Source organism: Plecotus auritus (genome assembly GCF_963455305.1).
Source record: "Plecotus auritus genome assembly, chromosome: 8".
In the NCBI taxonomy this organism is placed as follows: domain Eukaryota; kingdom Metazoa; phylum Chordata; class Mammalia; order Chiroptera; family Vespertilionidae; genus Plecotus; species Plecotus auritus.
In genome coordinates this window covers 131,168,936-131,188,736 of record NC_137782.1, presented here as the reverse complement: position 1 = coordinate 131,188,736, position 19,801 = coordinate 131,168,936, and the positions used below count along the sequence as shown (strand labels likewise).

The following is a 19,801-nucleotide window of genomic DNA, read 5'->3' as shown; positions in this document are numbered from 1 at the left end:
CCAGCCTCACATTTCCTTGGCTTCTAACACCAATCATCTCTCCATTCACTCCAGCCCCAGTCACCCACTCCTGTGGTCATATATCCTAGATCTTGATGTCACCAATAAGATCACCACCTCCAACATCTGGATTTCACATCCTATTCCTGGACCATCCCCTTCCAGCCCACCTACTCTGATACCACCCCTCTAGAGGCAAATCTCCAATGCCTCTGAGACCTTGTGTTTACTTTCTCACTATCTACCCCCAAACTTCACTCTTCACATCCCTCCTTATCTAGACTAAATTAGCTAGTCCAGCTGGGTAACCATGCCCTTGCAAAACACCTCTGACTTCTCTTCCATCTCCCCTCCACTGTTTTCACCTCACAGAGCCCCACCTTTGGTTAAATGTTACACGACCTTGCTCCATGTGTGCATCTGAGCAGTTGACCCCTGTACACAACTATGTGGATAGGACTTATTTCAAAACTCCCTGTACACCTTTCAAATGGTTTCTTACCATTACCAGGCAACCTACCCTTCCTTGGTGCAGACTCTTTAAGAGATCAGTTCTCACTTTCTCATCTCTCCTCAAATCTCCCCACACTCTCCTCACCCCTACTCTTAGGCAATGATGTTGTCTCCAATAGTGTAATGAAATGCTTCAAATCACCAGCACTACCTCAGTCTCTGACCCAGTCCCACCAACCCACCTGTGTCAGCTGTATGTCACTTCCCCAAAGGAGACTTCCCTGGCTACTCGAGCTAAAGCAGCCTCCTCTGCTCACTCTCCCTCTTGTTACCTGAATTTACCTTTTGCATAACAAGTACCAGTGCCTGGCACTGTCTGTGTGTTTGTATGTTTAGCATCTTTCTCTCCTTACTAGAGTGTGACCTCCTGGCTCACCAGGGCATCTCCAGCACCTGGAACAGTAGTTGCTCATAGAGGGTGGTCAGTAAACACTTGTTGACTGACTAACTGACTGATATGCATAGGCAAACCTTACAAACTTACCTACCACTGTGATACAGTGCTCATCATTGTGAGTATACCTCAATCACATTTTTAAAAGTTCTCATTGTTGTAAAGTACACATAACATAAAATTTACCACCTTAACCCTTTTTATGTGTACAGGTCAGTGAGATTAAATACATTCATAATGCTCTACAACCATCAGCACCATCCATCTCCATAAGTCTTTTCACCTGGTAAAACTGAAACTCTATACCATTAAACAATGATTCCATGTGCACCCCACTCCAGCCCCTGGCAACCACCATTCTACTTTGTCTCTATGAACTTGACTACTCTAAGTACCTTATGTAAGAGGAATCGTAGAGTATTTGTCTTTCTGTGACTGGATTATTTCACTTAGTGCATGTCCTCAAGGTTCATTCAGGCTGTAGCATATGTCAAAACTTCCTTTCTAATCCTGAATAATATTCCATTGTATGCACATACCACATTTTCCTCATCCACACTTGAGTTGCTTCCAGGTTTTAGCCATTGTGACTAGTGCTGCTGTTAACATGGCTGTACAAATATCTCTTTGAATCCCTACATCAGTCAAATTTAAATAGATGTTTTCTTAAACATCTTTTACTAGAGGCCCAGTGCATGAAAATTCATGCACTGGAGAGGGAGTCCCTCAGCCTGGCCTGCCCCCTCTCACAGTTTGGGAGCCCTCAGGGGCAGGAGGCAACCCAGCAATCAGGGGAAGGCAATGCCCCCATCACACCTTTGCTGCTGCCACTGCCAGCAGCGCAAGCCTCTGCCGACCCTGGTTACCTGAGCCTCCGGCAGCCCTGGGTGGCTGGGAAGCTGCCATCAGTGGCTTGCCTGCTCCTCAGGCTGGCCCTGGAGGGCTGGGCAGCTGTCATAGGTGGCTTGCCTACGCCTTGGGCCGGCCCTGGGGGGCTAGGAGCCTGAGGGGACTGGGGGACTCTAGAGGCAGGTGCAGAGCGGCCGGACCCGCCTGGTGGTGGACCCGGCCATGCTGCACACCTGCCGCCCCAGTGGGGCTAAGGGGACTGGGCACCGCCATCTTGTGGCTGAGGCACCGCCATCTTTGAGGGTGTGGCAGTCAATTAGCATATTCCCTCCTTATTGGCTGTGGGTGCTGCCATCTTAGTGAGGGTGTGATGGTCAATTAGCATATCCCCTCTTTATTAGATAGGATGTAACCTCCCTTTCACACACACACCCCAAAATTAACAGTAGGGCTGCTCTCTGGGCCAAATTTATCTATTTGAGAGAGATATTACTGAACTAAAAGTATAAAGACCAGAATTTGGAGTAAGCAAATAAAAAATAATGGAATCAATATTACAGCTGTCTTCCTCTGTTCCTCCCTCCGTCCCTAAGGAGCAACCTCTCGTAATACAAACCACAAAACCCTCTAGAGAAGAACTCCAGAAACAGCCTGTGCAGGAGGGAAGGATCAGATACCCCAGCGCCTGACTTCGCCCTCCTGACATCCTCTTGGGCAGCTCTCCCTATGTCCCCTCATTCTGCTCACCCTGCCCACCCTCTGCTATGCTTTCACTCCCCCTTTGAGACTAAGAAAACATGCTTCCCCTGTTTGCCTGAGCATGACAGAGCCTCGCTGACATTTAAAAGACAAGAAACAACCGAAGAAGAGATATGTGACATTCAAACACATGAAACGATGCTCAGTGTCATTGATCATTGGGGAAATGCAAATTAAAACCACAATGAGATAATACCCCACACCTATCATAATGGTTAAAGTAAACACACACACACACACACACACACACAAGCAATACCCAGTGCAGAGTAATTACAGCTCCCATACATGGCTGGTGGGAATGCAAAATGATGCATACAGTCATTTTGGAAACCTTTGGCAGTTTCTTACAAAGTTAAGCATACACAGGACAGAGAATTACAATCTTGTGTTTACACAAAAGCTTGCATGTCAATATACACAGTGCCTTTATTTATAGTTGTCAAAAGTGGAAATAACTCAAATGTCCTTTAATGGGTGAATGGCTAAACAAATTGTGGTACAGCCATCCAAAAGAATATTGTTCAGCAATCAAAATAAATGAACTATTAGTATCGTAACAACATGGATGAATCTCAAAAATATTATGCAAAGTGAAAGAAATCAGACACAAAAGACTATACTATATGATCCCATTTATATGACATTACAGAAAAGGTAGACCAAAACAGCTGGGCAGTTTTCAGGGGTTGTGGGTGAACAGAGATTTCCTACAAAGGGGCATGAGGGAACTGTTGTCTATCTTGATTGTGGTGGAGGTTACACGACTGTATATATTTGCCAAAATTCATAGAAATATACATCTAATGAAGGTGAATTTTACTATATGTATATTATATCTCAATAAGCTTGATTTATATAATACACAAAAAAATAAATTTTAAAATAACCTTTTAGACCTACACCTGAGTCTCTGTGCAGAGGGCCCAGGTTCCAGCTGTGGTCACTGAATAGTTCTTCCAGGAGGCTATTAAAAAATGACCTCTGTATAATGCTGGGGGAATACAACAGTAAATAGAACAACAACACGAACAGCTAAGATTAAGTCATTTTTTAAAATCTAGTTTCTGATCCTGTGGTAGCCTTCTCGCCTTGAAGGACCCCGTATGAGGCAGAACCTTGCCTGGTGACCCCAGGCTCCTTCCAAGGTGCCATCTGGGAGCTGGGCCCACATCCATCTCAGCCCCTCCTTGAATAGAGCACAAAGAACCTTACTCCAAATCCACAGCCACCTGAGCCCTCTGATTGGCAGAATCGAAATGAGTGACATCCTGAAAGGAGAACCCACCTTTGCTGCCTTGTCTAAGAGCCTCACGCACACCACCTCACAAGTAGGTTAGCAAACGCATCACTAAACTGTGTGCTGACGGACAATGGGAATGACCACATGGGAATGGAGACCTTGTCCTCCAAGTCTGACTAAATGAAAGTGGGAAAATTCAAAGAGGAGGGACACCCAGGTAATTTCAGATCAGCATGGGGGCCTGCTATGCAAACAGAAGCCTCCCTTTCTTGGCCTGCTCCTCATTTCCTAGCAGACTCGATCTTTCTGTAAAATCCTGATGAGCCCAATTCACAACAATAAAACAAGGTTTCATTGCCTAACTACAGCTATAGATCTGCTTTATAACATTGTCAACTTAATTAAGTATTGCTTCCTGGGTGTCCCAGTTGCAAGAACTATGAGTTTTTGTCCTGTTATTATAAATCAACCTAACAGATGTGTCCTTTGACAATATTCTCCAGCTATTTTTGTTCGGGGTTTGAAGTTGACTAATGTTTAACATCATGGTTAAGAGGAATATCTCCAGCCAAAACCGGTTTGGCTCAGTGGATAGAGCGTCAGCCTGCGGACTGAAAGGTCCCAGGTTTGATTCTGCTCAAGGGCACGTAACTTGGTTGCGGGCACATCCCCAGTAGGAGGTGTGCAAGAGGCAGCTGATCGATGTTTCTCTCTCATCAATGTTTCTAACTCTCTATCCATCTTCCTTCCTCTCCGTAAAAAATCAATAAAATATATTAAAATATAAATAAATAAGAGGAAAATCTCCAATTTTAATAAAACAGTAAACAGAACAAAACAGAAGAAAATTTTTAATTATGGGAATATTTGAAAGTATACAAAATTAGAGAGCACACTATAATATACCCTTAGTACCCACCATCTAGCTTCCGAGTAGACTGCAGTTTGCCCGAGAGAGTCCGGGTTATGCCTCTTATTCCAATGTAATTGCTAATGGCACCTCCTTGCACTCTAAAAAGTACCAATTTAGATGATAGATAATAATTCCCAACTCAATAATTATCAGCTTATGGACTTATCTTAATTCACCTCTAACTCTACTTATCCCCCAATAAAAGTGACGATTTTGAGATAAATCCTAGATATTATATCATTTCACCCATAAATATAATAAACTTTAAAAAAAAGATTTTGGGAGATATTAATTGGGGAACTTATCTACATATATGCATAGCCCATGGACATAGACAATAGTGTGGTGAAGGCCTGGTGTGCAGCGTGGAAGGGGTCAATGGAGAAAAAAGGGAGGACATCTGTAATACTTTCAATAATAAAGATAAATAAATAAATTCTTTGACATCCTTAATCTTGGTAGATCTCCAATTCAGAACTAAATATAACAAGTACAGGCTTCAAAGCTGACAATGGTTTTACAGCCTGTGACTTTAACGGAGTTAAGCTATATGTAGCAGGATCCCAAAACTGTTTCAGTCTTGAGGATGATTGCTAACGCTGAAAAATGAAGCAACAATCTCCAAATTAGATGGAAACATAGAGGCAAAGGAAATTTCTTATGCAGATTTACTTTCTGAACAAAGAGCCTTTGGCACCCTCAGATCCCTCCTTCTCATCCAGGTAAAGAAAGCCAGCAGCCCTCCCCTGTGAGGACTCACTCTGTTAGCTCCCTTACTTTCTCTGGTAGGCCCTTACTTTCTCGGTAAATCAAGTATTGGCAACTCTGCCATATGATCTTCCATAGCACCTGGGCAGTACCTGTGATCCAGGTCCCTAGGAGCATTGTCATCTTCCCTTAATCCTCATTTTTTTCCCAATCTCTTTTAGACTATTAGCCAAACTCTTCTTTCTAACTTGTCACTTCCACTTCTCTGGAGTCTCTGAAGAGACACAACTGAGCTTATCAGAATTGTATGTAAACTAGAAGTCCATCATCTTTGAGTGGGGTAGAAGGTTTCAATGTTTCTGGACTTCTCTAGCTGGGAGAAGATATTGGGCTGAGTTGATAGTATAGCAGCTAGTGGAAGGCATTTTCATAACAAAGAAAAGCAAACTTCACGATAGTTTGAATTTAAATCATGGCCATGCCAGTAGTTTGTTTTACCACTACCATGCATTACTTCATTGAAAATTAATGCTGTTGGCTTCCAATTCAAGATGGCAGGCCTAACCCACCTATCCCTAGGTTTCATTTTCTCCTTTGTCCCCATGCAATTGATTATAACGGAATGCAAATATACACTGAGTGGCCAGATTATTACGATCTCTGAATGCATAATAATCTGGCCACTCAGTGTATATATATTAGAGGCCTGGTGCATGAATTCGTGCATGGGTGGGGTTCGGCCAGCCTGGCAGGGAGAGGGGACATGGGCGGTTGGCCGGCCTGCCTGCTGATCGAACTCCTGGTCGAGGGTACAATTTGCATATTAGCCTTTTATTATATAGGATATACACTGAATGGCCAGATTATTATGCGTTCAGAGATCATAATAATCTGGCCACTCAGTGTATAATCCCACAATAACAAGTTGAAGTTGTTTATTACTAGAGGAGAGATTTCAAGAAGTTTCTCTGGAGGACAAAAAGCAGATGAGGAGCTGGTGACTAATGTTTGAAGCCTCAGCCTGGATTTCAGGCAGAGGATGCTGGAGCCAAGGAGGCAAGTGATGTGTCTGGCAGAGCCCTAAAAATGCCCCAGCTTCAGGGATGGCAGGTATTATGGAGGACAGGAAATAAAGAGACTGAACATAGGGGCACAAATTGCAGGTCTCTATATGGAGCAGTAGACCCTTCCCACTCCCTCTCCTACCTCCACATGCAATGGTCCATAGCCAAGAACTCAGCTGTCATTACCTCTGTATCTGAAAATAGTCTGCATTTGCTGCTGGTTCTGAACTTACCAACTTGACCGCTGGATGGGTCTTCTTAGAGAGGCTGCACGCTGTGAAGGTGAACAGCTGAGATGGTGCTGGTGACCCCAGCGAAACAGAAACCTTAGGACTTCACCCTGGGAGCGTTTTTCTTTTTTTTCTTTTTTCTTTTTTTTAAATATATTTTATTGATATTTTACAGAGAGGAAGGGAGAGGGATAGAGAGCTAGAAACATCGATGGGAGAGAAACATCGATCAGCTGCCTCCTGCACACCTCCTACTGGGGATGTGCCCGCAACCAAGGTACATGCCCTTGACCGGAATCGAACCCGGGACCCTTCAGTCCGCAGGCCGACGCTCTATCCACTGAGCCAAACCGGTTTCGGCTTGGGAGCGTTTTTCATGTACTGGCCCAAGGGATGGGATACTGGAGTCCTGAGAAGGATATGAAAGCCTAGCCTGTTATTGTGCAGCAAACAATTTCAACCGCGTCAGATAATGAACGCTTTAAGAGTTTTCAGCTTTTGGAATTACCTTATAGACAGATCATGGAAACCAACTATGACCATGGAACAGAAGGAATGTTTTATCCATGTTGGTAATGCAAAGGTAAACGTTCAGCTGGAGCAGTGGCCGGCAAACTGCCGCTCTGTTGACTAATGAGTTTGCCAACCACTCGGAGAGGGGCTTAATCACAAGGAACAACAACAGCCTGTAATGATTGGAATCGAGAGTCCAGGTCAGTGGTCAGCAAACTCATTAGTCAACAGAGCAGCAAACCACGGCTCTCGAGCCGCAGTTTGCCAACCACTGAGCTAGAGGAAAGGAGGAAGTGGGCAAGGAGAGGTGGTGGTAACAGCCTATCTTACAGAGTTGAGAGTTAAATGGCCCAATCAACAGTCCATGGAATGAAAATCTGGTTTTAATAAATGCATTGTCTGGAAGGTGGTGAGGAGATGTGAGGTGTAAATAAGCTACATCCTTGACTTTCATGGCAGAAAGTCACTTAGTGATGATCGAAGTTGATAAATTCATAACAGCAGTAGCATCTGCATATTATCTGAGATACAGAGGGAACTATAGCAGAATAGAAAACAGCTAAAAGTGGTTTGTCTGTGGCTAAAGGATTTGGGGTGGGGCAGGAATTGCTGCTTTTTGTTAGCAGCTCTCAGTCCTATTTGATTTAGTAAATGCGCACTTTGTATGGGAACAGAAGAAGAATAAAGAAAAATAACGGTATGTTTTATGAAATAGGAGAACGGAAGTCTCCTGCACAGGACTGTTGGAACAGCATGGAATGGGTTAAGCTGGATACTGCATAACTATGGTAACAGATGTAGCTAATTTAGGACACAAATGAGGGTGTGGGAAGGTTCTAAGAGAAATGTGCTAAGAGGGAAGGAGAGTAAGTTCTCAGATAATCAGTATGGATGCTCTGCCATCTGACACAAGTAAAGGAGGAAAGAACCGAACCCGCCCTCACTTTTCTGGTGTCTTTTCACCAGAGATTTTTAAAAGTAAATGTCAAGAAATTCTTATAGGGGCTCCATGCTGAGCCAAAAAAGCAAACATGATGAAATTCATACTCAGTAAAATCATATGGGTGGGAAATCATGTCCGTTGTTAAATGAAATCCTGTCTTCGTTAAGCACCCCCCATGCATTTCAAAGTTTAATAACTTCATTGGTTCCTGGAGAAAAACAATTTACAAATGACATTCAGATGCAAGTGTATCGACTTTCCCTTCCATAAACTGATTCACAGTTCAGCACCAGCACTTAACTACCCTTTCAAAGCTCCACAGAAAATGATCAAAGGACCATGAAAATGGGCACAAATCTGCACTACTCCTGGTCACCAGGAAGGCAGCCATCCCCACTCCAGAATCCGTGAGGAGTTGACGTCTTTGCAACATCAATTCTCCCATCCAGGAACATGACATTTAATTTCTGGAGTAAATATTGGCAGTTCAGATTTTCTGTGAAAATTGTCCATTTGCTCAAGATTTTCACATATGTTAGGATACAACAATACATAGTGTTCTTACGATTTCAAATCTCTTTTTGTCTCCTTTCCTTTGTTCCACATATCTTTTCTAGTATTGTTAAATTTTTTTAAATCTTAATTAGGCTTGCCAACAGTCTGTCTATTTGGTGAGCTTTTTCGAAGGACCAACTTGCCGACAAGGAGTGGGAGGAGGGAGTATAAGGTGAAGAAAAGAGCCTGTGAACGGTGTGGAGGCTGACGGGGGAAGGGGCGGTGGTTAATGTCCAAAAAGGTGGTGGTGCAGTCTATCTAGCGGGTAGGGTGAGAGGAAGGATGATGTGAGCAGTAGAGGTAGGTAAGGAGTTTGGGCTTTATCCTGAGGGTAGAGGAATGAGGAGATTCGATGTTTGTTCAGGAAGCGTCGCTGTGGATGGATGGAGGGAGGTCGGGCTCCATGTCAGACGAGAAGGCGGAGGCTCTGGAACAATCCAGAGTTCCAGCCAGCAGTAGCCTGGCTGTGAGAAACAGAAACCAAGGGAAACTGGCCCAGACAGGATAGGGGCGGCTTCATCAACATAGGCACCAAAGTCTCTGGGCCCATGGAACCTGCTAGAACTGGAATCACTGTGGCCAGCTCAAGGAAGCCAGTGGCTTCTTCTCTAAATGGGCCAGGGAAGTTTCCCCTCATGTCTGGTGTTGGTTGGGGGTGGGGGGTGGGGCGGCGGGGGGTGTCATTTTTTTTAGTCTCCTCACCCTGTTCTCCTCCCCTGTTGGGTCTGATGGACCAAAGATTCCAAGTCCTCACAGGTCCATGCCTGCTCCAGTCAGTATGTATGTGTGGGTGGGCTGCAGCGTGTCAAATGGTCCTTAGAGCTGCCACTCACAGAAGCCAGAGGGATTTGACACTTGTCTGGGTAAGTTTTTCCAGCCACTTCAAGGCTGGGCCTAGGGAAGACCATGCCAGATATCACCCGGAGCCCTGAAACTGGTTTTCTGGCAACCACATCCTAAACTCCCTGGCTTCTCGGTCCTGCCTGGGCTACTGGGGGTGAGGTCCTGCGTCATATCAAATACATTAGGAATGTTTACTGCTGGGCAAGTGGCATTTATTTATGTATTCGTGTATCTTTATTTTTAGCTGCAACTGTTGGGGTAATCAGAAATGACGTGACTTGAAGCTGGCTATGTTAAAGCCCTACTTTCCTGGGGGCTCCCTTAGCACATGTTCAGATTGGGGGTCCAGACACTCAAGGTAGAGGTGCTGATAGAGTTCCTAGAGCCCTCCCTCTTCCTGTCCCCACCAATCATGCCACAACCCATCCAGGCCTGGTGCAGTGAGCCTGAGGAATAGTCTGGGACTCAACTGGGAGAGCATCCTTACTCCTGCCCAGGAGGGATCCTTGTTGAATCGTGGGTTGGCTGATGTTGGTTGGCACCATCTGTACCATATCTTCCAGAGAGTCCTGAAAGAATCTGGGCCTATTGTTCTCGCCCTGTCTTCTGAAACTAGAATGGATCTGTCTTGATCTTGCTTTGCCTGGCACTGTCTTGGTTTTAGTACTGCAAATCCCTCATCCCAGGAAACCCATCAGTCCTGGGCAATCAAATATAAATAGCTGTGTGACGTATATATGTTTATGTCTATGATAGGTATATATTAAAATCTACCAAAAACATGATTATAATGGGAGACTAACATATAATCTTAGATCACTGAGATACAAAGAAAATTTTTAAATAGATTTGAATAAAATCAATAAACGTGTTTTGATCCATACAGCTAAACATTGTACTGCACAGAGAACAGACTTTTCTTTCCTCCTCATTTCATAAGATTGGCTAACCTTTCATGGGTAGTTTATCTTGCTGAAGACAGAGGCAGGTTTGGGTATTACTGACTTAAAATCTTTTCAGGGTACAACTATGATAGTCAAGGTACATGGAGTCAATTATTGGGGCTTCAGTTTCTCTTCTAGATATTCAAATTTCTATTCCAAGAATCTTAGTTATGGCCTGGTACACAGTTCAAGATGCCAAAAAGCTGCGTAGAAATCCCTTTGAAAGAAAAAATTTTCTCATGGGCCAAGGCTTACCCTAATTCACTTTTATTAAAATGTAACTTAAATATTACACTCTAAAGGCCAGTTCTAAATACTTATACTTTATATCTTTTACATAGCTAAAATGGCAAAACAAAGATGTAAATAAATAAAACTATCAAACTTTAAAATGTCAAATTAATAAAAATGAATTCACTGCGACAGATAATATTGTTTGGCTGAAACTACAACACCATTTGGGGTTTAACAATAGAAAGATGTAGCCTCAGGTCAACTTACTACATGTTATCATTTTCTGGATTTTGACTTCAACAATCCAAATGCAGACCACACATAAGCATGCTGTGCAAAACAATATTAATAGCATCAAAAATGTGTCTAATTTAAGAGGATACTATCAAAACCATCCTGGAGTGACTACATAAATGAGGTGCCATTTCATACTAATAAAAATAGTAATAATCTCTAACATTTGTTGAACCTCACTATATGCTCCAAGCCTTTCACGTGTAATACCTCTAATCTTCACAATATCATATGAAACCAATACCACATATTTATCCACATATTATCGTAAGAAGAAACTGAGGGACAGAGAGGTTGACTAACTCGCCCAAAGTCTCACAGCTAGTAAGTAGAAAAGTGGATCTGAAGTCAGGCAGTCTGGTTCCACTTAACTATTGCACCAAATTATCTATGTCATTGCTTTGGATTATCAGAGGTTACTAACTCTGCATTAAATAGAAATCTAATCCAATTAGTGCTGAAACCAGCAACAGTAACTTTTTCATTTTTTTACTACCACACCTGCTGCTAATAAATTGCTGAGATACTGTCCATATGCGGGTGGATCTGGCATGAGAGCCGTTTTCCTTGCCAGTGCAGCAGTGGTCGCCAGGAACAGTTCTTTTGAGTTTGGCAAGCCTGTGCCCTGCGCAGGCTCACCTCTCTCTCCACATGTCCTGTTTCCATTCCCCTCTCCTCATCTGTGCTGGGACCTGGCTCACGTGGGAAGATACCGAGGGTCAGGCCCAGCATTGGTTTGGGGGTGGCCGTCAAGATGACCCAGAACAACTTTTTATTATTCATTATATAAGACTATCATTAAAATGAAACCACTAATTTTAGAGAAGACACAGATCCCTCAAAAGACATATATCCTCAGAACCCTAGGGGCCTGACCCTGGTGTGATACCATGAGCTCACATGGAGGGACACTATAAAAACACAGCTGAAGGCAACCCACCCTAGTGTTTGACAAAAACATGATTGAAGATCATTCCAAACACTGTATCATATTTGAAAAAAATTGCTATTTTGTTGTTATTTTGTGTTTTTATGTTCTGGCTTTGTGATGTTTTGTGTTTGCATTTTTCCTGCACAGCTCTTAACACAATATGTAATTGCATATTTATTGGAGAGATTTATCATGAATGTCTCTTTCTTGCATTTGTCTGTAAGTGCCATCAGGGCAGAGACCATGTCTGGGTCTTACAGACGTGGAATGTTTGTTGAGTGAACAAGTGAGTGAGTGAGTCAAAAAATAAATAAAACCCAAGTCGTGGGCTGGTCAATTTCCCTTTATGCATCAGCTACTACCAAATTGACAGTTCGGTTTGTTTCCCCCTCGTGAAAGGTATAGAGAGTCTTATGCTTGTATTTTTGTATCTGTCTCATTCTTAACACCATTTTATGTCTCTACCCTTAGTTTCCTGTTTTTCTTTCCCATCTACTTCTTAGTTTATGTTTTATGAATTCCTGTAAACTGTCTTAAATCCCTTGTGGAACAAGGTAGGTAATAAATATATTTACCAAAGCCTTTTTTATATATATTTAAAATCTTAACATTAAACTCTGCCAACAAACACATTTATCACCTGTAAACTCTTAAGAACAGCGGAGGTTTGCTAATTCCAGCATTATACTAATATTTAAAGCAAATTCAGCCCCAGCCTAGAAACTACACGTGGTGTGTCCTTTCAGGCCATGTTGTGCAGTGTGTTTGTGACAAGTACATTTCTAACAGGGCTAAGCAATTTGGTGGAGAAGAAAGAACACAGGGCTTGCTACAGAAATGTTATGGATTTTGGATCAAAGAATGATTTATTGTTAGTGATGCTCCAAGATGTATTGACAGCATACTAATACTGAAAAGTTTGCTTTCACTGAGCCCTATTGGGGTGGGGCTTTGGGCAAGATCCAGGTCCACAGGCAATGAGAAATGTCTGGTCACGTTTTGGAACGAAGGTACAACATTATACAGTGAACACATTAAATGGTCTAACCCCCTTTTTAAAAATCTCTAACATTTAGTATTCATTTGCTAGTGGGCAGACGGCTGCAAGGCTGAAACTTCAGTCACCTTCTCTGGTCTTATTCATTTCAAGTACTTTCACTTCAAATGTTGACCAACGATTTTCCCCTTAAAATGAAACATCATTTTCAAACCCCATCCCCGAGGACACCCCTCAATGCCCAAATTAAATATCTCAGGTTTCCCAGCTGGACCCACATGCCAAAGGTGAAAGGAGGGGAGTCCGCCCCCTCCGATCATTTGCTCCCCTCCTTTAAGGTTACTCACAGAACACAAAATGTGCATTTTGGAAACGGAGATTTGATTTCTGATCTTTATAAGGCTCATTTGAGTCAGTTGAATTTTAGATGACAAACTGCTAGAGGAGGGAAGAGTGGGTGTAAAGAAACAGATGGGTAATAATCATGTGTCACAGATAAATGACAATTTTTAAAAAAGAGTTTGATAGGGTGTGGGCTGGTGCTTTTTCTTTCTCTTGCCCTTCCATTTGAGGGAGGGGGTGATTAGAGAAGAAAAGGAAGGGGGAGTAAAGGCAAGACAATAGGCTAGACCCCAGTGCCTGATCAGCATCCTAAAGCAGTCTGCCCCTCCCAACCTTCCCCCAACACCAGGTAGGCTTTGGTCGAGATTTCAAAACAAGCAGACGCTGGCCCCCGCCATCCGGACCCACGGTGGCCTCCACCAGGGTGCAGGAGGGAGGAGAGGCGAGGGAAGATGGAAGCTAAGAGATGAACAGACTGGCAAGACCTCCGGCAGACGCGTAAAAATCCAAGCCCACTGGCACCCACTCACTTGCCAGCCTCCCCGCTCCAAATGCAGGCGGCTGCCGACGCCCCACCTGCTCCCCGCAGCTGAGGAGTGCGGCGCCCAGCCCCTCCGAGAGCCCCGCAAGGCTACCCGGGAGGGTGGCGGCCGAGCGGGAAGGGGAAGGAGGGGCGACCGGCTCAGCGAGGCTAGCACCCGCCCGCCCTGCGCAGAAGAAAGCCCCACCTGTCAGGCGTTGTGCTCAGGACCCGCAGGTCCCACAGTCCCCGCGCAGAGGCCAGCGCTCGGCAGCCCGGCTTTCCAAAGAACCTCCGATGTTACATCATCAATAGACACCTTTAGGCGTAAAACACAGCCGCGGGGAAGCGCTGCGCCGCAGACGCACTCACTGCCAGCTCGCCGGGCTGGACCAGTCAAGGGGGAAGGATGCTGTAGGCTCTCAGATTCCATGAACATCAACAAAACCCAGGCGAGCCTCGGCGCCCATTCCAGAGGCGGGCTTACCTTCTGCACGGCTTTGTATCCATCTCTGGGCTTCCACCGTAGGCTGTTGTTTTTGTTTTGTTTCGTTGTTTGTTTGTTTTTTTCCTTTTGGATCTGCTTAATAAACGCACCCGGCTAATCTGCAGAGCAGCGTTTTCTCGCCATCCTGCAGCCCCGCACCGTCAGAGCTGCCTGCCTGGAGTCCCACCAGCAATGCAGCTTCTGGCGTCACCGGTGACTGCCGACAATAGAGGCTGCCACTCCCTGACAAAAGGCGCTCGCTCCCGCTCGTCCCTCACAGCCCTGCCACGAGAATTAAATCGCTTCCCCGCACGCGGCTGGGAGGAAATGCGAGCTCTCCGGCGGGGCGCGCTGACAAAAGGACGCTTGGCGGTGCCCACAGCGCCCCCTCCAGCGGGCCGGCCGGGCCGCCCGAGCTGCGGTGCTGCAGTGCCCCCGCCCGCAGTGCCGCAGTCCTGCCGCCGGCCTCTGCCCACGTCCACACCCACACCACCAACTGCCCCAACAGCCAAGAGCCGAGATGAGGATTTTGTTACTAGGAAGAAAATCTGAAACGAGAGCTCCCTTAGAGCACACCTCCCTGGGATTGAGAAAAAAAGAAAAAAGTCTTACACTTGGACTGTTTCTTGTCTAGGAGGGACATCTTGCCTTTAGAAGATAACACTACTAATGATCCTAATAGCAATTGTCTGACCATTTGAACCCCAAGCCGAAATTATCCCTATCCTAAGTCGGACTGTTTCTGAAGAGAACAAAATTGTTGCCCTACCCTCTCAGGCTATGGGTCCAGCTCCCTCCAATTCTCACTACCTCCTCTTCTCCCCTCTCTCCCCTTCCCACCCGAGAGGAAACAGGTATTTAGTGAATGGGGAACTGGATGGAGAACCAGAATACTTGGTCACAGTCTCAAACCTGCCATTAACTAGCTGTGTGACTTCAATAAAGTCACTGAACCTCTCTGGGCCTTATTGTCTTCCTCTGTAAAATGACAGCACTTAAAAGGCGTCTCACATTTTTAGTGCTCCTGGCAGTATTTCTCAGAGAGTAGGGACATCAAGTGGCAGCTTGGGACTTTAGACCCCGATACTCTTCTCCAGCTCCCCAAAGCTCCCCTAAATCAACATTCACTGCAAGTGTTTCTAAAAATGTGATTTCAGGGCAAGTTCAACTTCCCCAAAAGCCCGTGATCACTGGCCCCAACAAGGTCCCTCTGCTCCTTCTAGGTTCTGGGACACCACAGTCCTTAGACACCCCCCCTAAAAACAACCAGACCCCACCAAAGTGCTGCTGCAGAATCAGAATCGCTGGAGGTGAGCCCAGGAATCGGTATTAGTGACAAGCATCCCTTGCGATTCCTTTGCATGCTAACACTCTATGCAAGCTACTGCTGATGAGAGAGAGAGAGAGAGAGAGAGAGAGAGAGAGAGAGAGAGAGAGAGAGAGCCTGGCACAGCAAACCTAGAACAACTGGCAGGCATTCCATTTCAGATACCAGAGTAAATTGTGTCTTTCTGCTCTAGCTCCTCCAATTCCTCCATCCCCCAGTCTCTACTCCTTCTCCTCTCAAAGCTGCTCACTCATTCTCATTTCATCTTCAGAATCACTAAGTCCACAAGCTCTCTCCCCATTCTCATGTCAAAATCTGCTAGAAGTACAATCAACTCACCCACCAGGACTCGAAGTCTGTCTGGCCAGAACCAGGAAGAGATGTATTTATTGACAGACTTTAGTTAGCTGTGCATTGTCGTTATGGACTAATAATATCTGGGGAGTCAGGAACCCCTTCACCAGAACCCCCAAATCACAGGTATGGTGGGCCCTTTTCTGAAAATAAAACCTCAAAAAGGGAGTAGGGAATTTTTGTTTAGTCCACAAATAGCAGATTTTATAAATTTTCATCACTCAGAAATGTTTTTTCCTGGTGTACAATTTCATTTTCAAACTAATAATAGCAAGCTCTTATTGGCTCCTGCCACTGTTCTCAGGGTTTTACATGCATTTTTATTCACTTACTCTTCTGAGGGTGGTACTAACGTATTACTGCCCCATTTTATAGATGAAGAGACTGAGGCACAGAGAGGTTAGGTAACTTGCCCAAGGTTGCACAATTAGTGGGTGGATGAGCCAGGATTCAAACTCAAGTACTATGGCTTCAGAGTTTATGAGCCCTAATCACTACCCCACACATGGCCTCTTGGAGGAGACAAAATACTGACTTTTAAAAGCCAAACTAGTTCAAGACACTGATAAAGTTGATAAGGCCAATAGACTCTCCTTTCCCCAAAAAGTTATTCTGCTCCTCTAGCCAATAGAGTCTAAAAAAATAAAATATAAAAATCCCCCCAGCTTCTCCCAGATGCCATCTGAATACAACTTCTGAATATTATGAGTGGTGGGAAGAGTAGCACTATCCTGTGCCTTCAGGAATCGTTCAAGTGCCAGGCAGAAAACAAGACTTTATTGTTTTATTAATTTCCATATTAATTGCCTAGATGGAGTGTTAGTTGATGTTCCTGAAGTTCTCTCTCATTCAAGTCCAAACTCACTTTGAAACCCAATGAAAGAAACTATCACTATAGTTGGCTCCACCGATGGTGCTGGGAAGATCCCTGGTATTCGGAGTCCCCACTGCTTGGCTTTTAACTAGGGGCAGGACAGCATCGGAGACTCCATGTCAGACCCAGAAAACCACATTTGGCTAGCCCCCAGTGGCCAGTTTAAAATCAGATTTTCTGACTGATTTGCAATAAAATTATTCCTAATCTCTTTACAAAACTGTTTCTGGCCAGCAATAATTTGTAAAGAGAGAAGATGGCAGTTCAACAGACACCCACAGTGTTCCCACCTCTTGGTGTTCATGCTCTGTGTAATTCCCTTCCCTTAGGTGCTGGCAGGGCCCATGACTTGCTCCTAACTAATAGAACACAGCAAAGGGGATGGGTGTCACTTGTGACTGTGTTACATAAGATTCTTGACCTTGCTAGCTGACTCTCTTGATTGATTTCTTGGCTTGAATGCTTTAAGCCAGTGGTCGGCAAACTCATTAGCCAACAGAGCCAAATATCAACAGTACAACGATTGAAATTTCTTTTGAGAGCCAAATTTTCTAAACTTAAACTTCTTCTAATGCCACTTCTTCAAAATAGACTCGCCCAGGCCGTGGTATTTTGTGGAAGAGCCGCACTCAAGGGGCCAAAGAGCCACATGTGACTCGTGAGCCACAGTTTGCCGACCACTGCTTTAAGCAAATAACCATGTTAGGAAAACTTAAGTGTCAAGGAACTGAGGGTGACATCTGGCCAGATCCTTCCCCAGCCAAGCTTTCAGCTGAGACCCCAGCCCAGACTGCCACCTTGATTTCTGCTTGAGAGAGACCTTGAAGGAGAGGATCCAACCAAACCATGCTCAGGCTCAAGTCCTGCCCCATAGAAATTGAAAAAATAAATGTGTTGTTTTAAGTTGCTAAGTTTGTGGTAATTTGTTACACAGCAGTAGATAATAGAGTGTCTTAGCACTCGCCAGGCCCAGCCATACTTATCTACGGCTTTCCCCGGGGTGTGCTGAAGGAACTGACACTCTAGGGCAGAGGTTCTCAACCTTTCTAATGCCGCGACCCTTTAATACAGTTCCTCATGTTGTGGTGACCCCCAACCATAAAATTATTTTCGTTGCTACTTCATAACTGTAATTTTGCTACTGTTAACGAATCGTAATGTAAATATCTGTGTTTTCCGATGGTCTTAGGCTCTACAGCAGTGGTTCTCAACCTGTGGATCGTGACATTAGAGCCTAAGACCATCAGAAAACACAGATATTTACATTACGATTCGTTAACAGTAGCAAAATTACAGTTATGAAGTAGCAACGAAAATAATTTTATGGTTGGGGGTCACCACAACATGAGGAACTGTATTAAAGGGTCGCGGCATTAGAAAGGTTGAGAACCACTGCTCTAGGGGGTCAGCTCTCAACCAATGACCATCAGGAGTCCATGGATAAAGAGCCTGGGTCCATGATCCAAGGTGTTGGAAGGACACATCTGGGACATGTGCCTTCATAGGACTGAGCCTCAGCTGCCCACAGCAGTAACCTGCTCAGTCATGCATCTTTCATAGGCTGCTTCCTTCCCGGCATCACTTTCCCACACCCCTGTTGATGTTTCCTTTCTTCTAGTAATCTATAAATCATGGCCTACTTTTAGGGGAATCCAGTTTAAGACAGGAGATGGGGCCCAGCCAGCGTCACTCAATGGTTGAGCATCAACCTATGAACCAGAAGGTCATAGTTCTATTCCAGGTCAGGGCACATGCCCAGGTTTCAGGCTCTATCCCCAGTGTGGGATGTGCAGGAGGCAGCTGATCAATGATTCTCTCTCATCGTTGATGTTTCTATCTCTCTCCCCCTCTCCCTTCCTCTCCGAAATCAGTTAAAAAAAAAAAAAAGATAGGAGATGCAGGAGAGACAATGCTTTCAGAGCAAGAACAATGATAAATTCTAAGTCTAGATCTCCTGAAGACCCCACTCTCAGCCATCTCAAAAGAGGCCAGGAATGGAGATGGGATTATACCAGCTAAGACACTGTCAGTTTGAACTAAAGGGGACAGAGAAAACAGGACAGGATGAAGGCAGGTGTTAGACTTCCTGGATTCTACAGAACCAGACCATAGAATTATGTGGTTGTAAACATGCACTACTCTTCAAGGAGGCAATTCAGAGATCATCAGGGCTGCTGCTCTGACCACAGGCCTAGGAGGCAAGTCTATCTCCTCCAGGTTTCAGAGGGCAGGGCCATCAGAGCTGTGTGTGTGTGTGGGGGGGGGGGGGGGTAGCGGGGGAGTAGGAGGGGAGTAATGCTGCCAACCCAGGGCTCCTGGAAGGTAGGATATTGAGCCAAAGAGGATTATTGTGAAGTCATAAGATCTAATGGAACTTGCCTTGCTAGTTTTGAGGCCTGCGTGGGACCCACTACCCTTTATTCTTTCCTATTCCCCTTTTGGAATGGGAATGCCTATCCTATGCCTTTTCACCATTGCATTTGGAAACACATAGCTTGTCTGCTTTCCCAGGGTCACAGCTGGAGAGGAGTTTTGCCTCTGGATGAATCATACCCAGAGTCGTACCCACAGTGATATACTTAGATGAGACTTTGGACCTCAGACTTCAGAATTGATGCCGGAATGAGTTAAGACTTCTGGGGCTGTTGCAATGGAATGAATGTATTTAGCATGTTGTAAGAACATGAGTTTGGGGAATTAGGGGCAGAATGCTATGGACTGAATTGTGTCCCCAGTCCCAACCCCCAATTCATATGTTGAAGCCCTAACCCAATGTGACTACTTGGAAACCATTAAGGTTAAATGAGATTCTAACGGTGGGACCTTAATCCAATAGAATCAGTGTTCTTATAAGAAGAGGAAGAGAGACCAGAGCTTTCTCATTCACACTAGCTCTCTACTATGGGAAGCCACAGAGAGAATGCAGCTGTCTGCTATGCAGAAACCAAACATCCTAGTCCAGTGGTCGGC

The 19,801-nt window shown here is 44.8% G+C and overlaps 1 protein-coding gene across 2 annotated transcripts in view; it reads right to left on the bottom strand.

The window, feature by feature from the left end:
• Nucleotides 1-14,722, bottom strand: part of ADD2 (adducin 2) — a 96,682-nt gene extending 81,960 nt beyond the window's left edge. The window contains exon 1 of one of the 2 annotated variants that reach the window (XM_080684305.1): nt 14,277-14,722. The gene's annotated coding sequence lies outside the window, so the exon portion shown is untranslated. Of the gene's footprint in view, nt 1-13,997; nt 14,171-14,276 lie in introns of those variants that run through there. The other variant, XM_080684306.1, reaches the window with a different exon arrangement.
• Between the last annotated feature and the right edge of the window lie 5,079 nt (nt 14,723-19,801).